This window comes from Etheostoma spectabile, chromosome 5 (assembly GCF_008692095.1).
Source record: "Etheostoma spectabile isolate EspeVRDwgs_2016 chromosome 5, UIUC_Espe_1.0, whole genome shotgun sequence".
In the NCBI taxonomy this organism is placed as follows: domain Eukaryota; kingdom Metazoa; phylum Chordata; class Actinopteri; order Perciformes; family Percidae; genus Etheostoma; species Etheostoma spectabile.
The window spans coordinates 36,052,009-36,054,421 of record NC_045737.1 but is presented as its reverse complement, the minus strand read 5'-3'; positions in this window follow the sequence as shown (position 1 = coordinate 36,054,421).

Below are 2,413 nucleotides of genomic sequence, written 5' to 3'. Positions count from 1 at the left end.
GGGGGGAGCATCTGCATGTCAAAGTGTTCAGGATGCTCCATGGGGAATATGTGCATGAAAAAACAGGTGTTATGCCTTCTGGGTTAAAGTGGCAGCAAATCTCACACCTGCACTCTTTGTTCACTAAACTGGTCTTTGAGAAACACACAGGAAGAACAAATCTCACAAGTCCTTCATTGTTTAGTTCAGGGCTTCTTACAGTTAATATTTCCCTGTCTGCCCGGTGATTTAAGGCCATGATGACAGCTGCCATGTTGCCTATTTACATCAATGCAGAGAAGGAAGTTTCTCTACTGCCCTATGCTGTAATACACTGTTTTATATAAAGCGCTTTCTAGTCTCTACAACTACTCAAAGCGCCTTTACATAGTACAGGAACCATTCACCATTCAGACACTGTGGCCCAGGCTACACTCACACGCAATTACACTCCAACTCCAAGCATGGGGGGGCAACTCAGGGTTCAGGGTCTTGCCCAAGGTTACTTTGACATGGGACCTGAGGGCCAGGGATCGAACCACCGACCTTCCAATTGGCATCTACCACTGAGCCATGCGGCGTCCTGTGGCACCCTGCAGGGCTCTGCTGTGCCATGAACTACTACAAACTACTATTTATAGTCATTGTTACACTATCTTTATTGTGACTATAATTGCCACTATTCATCACACCCCCAACCGGCCCCGTCAGACACCGCCTACGGGGAACCGGGGTCTGTCCCAGGTTTCCTCCTAAAAGGAGTTTTTCCTCAACACTGTTGCACTAAATGCTTGCTCTGGGGGGAATCACTGGAAATGTTGGGTCCTTGTACAGAACAGGGTATCAGAGTGTGGTCTAGACTTAATCTTTAGTGTCTTGAGATAACTGTGAATACAATTGAATTGAATTGAATTTAATAAATGCTACATAATAAAAGGCCAAATCTTATTTACAGACTCCAGACTTTTCAAATCTCTTCCTGTTCACGAAGTTTTTAAAAGTGTAAAATCACACTAGGCCTACTTTCAACGCATTCTTATGAACGGAAAGGGTTCGTAGGATATCGTACAAAAGAGTCCAGAGTTTAGGGAGGGAGGGGGGGAGGGTGTTGAACATCCTAACAGACTAACTAAAGCTGTTAAAGAAATGAAGTGAGTAAATGTAAATTTACAAAGTGCAATGTATCCTTCTGACTTGTAGTGGAGTAGAATAACAAAATATTAAGAAATGGAAATACTAAAGTAAAGTACTGTGTACTGTGCTCTGATGTGAAGCACTTTGCATACCTGCTGGTTGCTGTAAAGTGCTGTATGAATCAATGTTGATGGATTGATGGATTGATTGATTGATGGATTGATGGATTGATTGATTGATGGATTGATTGATGGATTGATTGAGGCAGACAACGTGCTTCAGTGGACACCTCCTCTCTCCTCAACACTAGATGGCGCCATCACCAAATACATCTGAACACAGGTGAGTCCTCCAGCAGAAGATCATCCCATTGTACTTCATGTATTCGGTGATCTACGCTCTGGTTTTCACAGCAGACATTTTGACTTGTCACAGTAGGAAACATGAACATAACGTTGTTTATGTTTCATCACGCAAAAAGAAAAAAGTATACGAATCTTTAAAAAACATTTGAACAAAAAATACACCAATATGTGATAAATGTGCAGCATATTAATAACGTTAAATGAAAAATATCAAAGGTTAATCTACCCAGCGGTAGATAAAGTCACTAAAATTACCTCCACCTTTACCGGCTGCAACATTAAAGCGATGCACATTAATCAATCAATCAATCAATAATTATGATCCAGTCATTTACTACACAGACGTATGAAAAACGCCATTATTTTACTTTTATTTTGATGCTCACACGTTTCTTTTACTTAAGTAAGATTTTGAATGCAGGACCTTCACCTGGAGCCAGTGGTGGAACGTAACCAAGTCTTTTCTTTTCACGCCACTTTCTACTTCTACATCTCAGAGAGACATCTTGTACTTTTTACTCCACTACATTTATCTGACAGCTTTAGTTACCTTTCACATTTAGATCTTTGCACACATAACACATGTAGTTTATAACATTTCCTGAAACAATAACAGTTTTAATATAAATTAAACTGGCCAACATTATAACGGCATACGAGTCCAGCTGAAATGATTAGACCATTAAACACCTAGGTGATTGTCTCCAGTTTCTAAGATGTGAGGATCTTTCTACATTGAGTACATTTACTTTTATTACTTTAAGTTAATTTTCCTGATGATACTTTACTGTGATACTTTGACTCAAGGAACATGTTCAGTGTGGGACGTTTACCTGTGAAAGACTATAAGTACTAAAAGAGTTTAAGTACTTAAAAATACTTCTTCCACGGCTGGCTGCAGCTCAGTCCGTAGACCAAGTGGGAGTGTGGGTAGC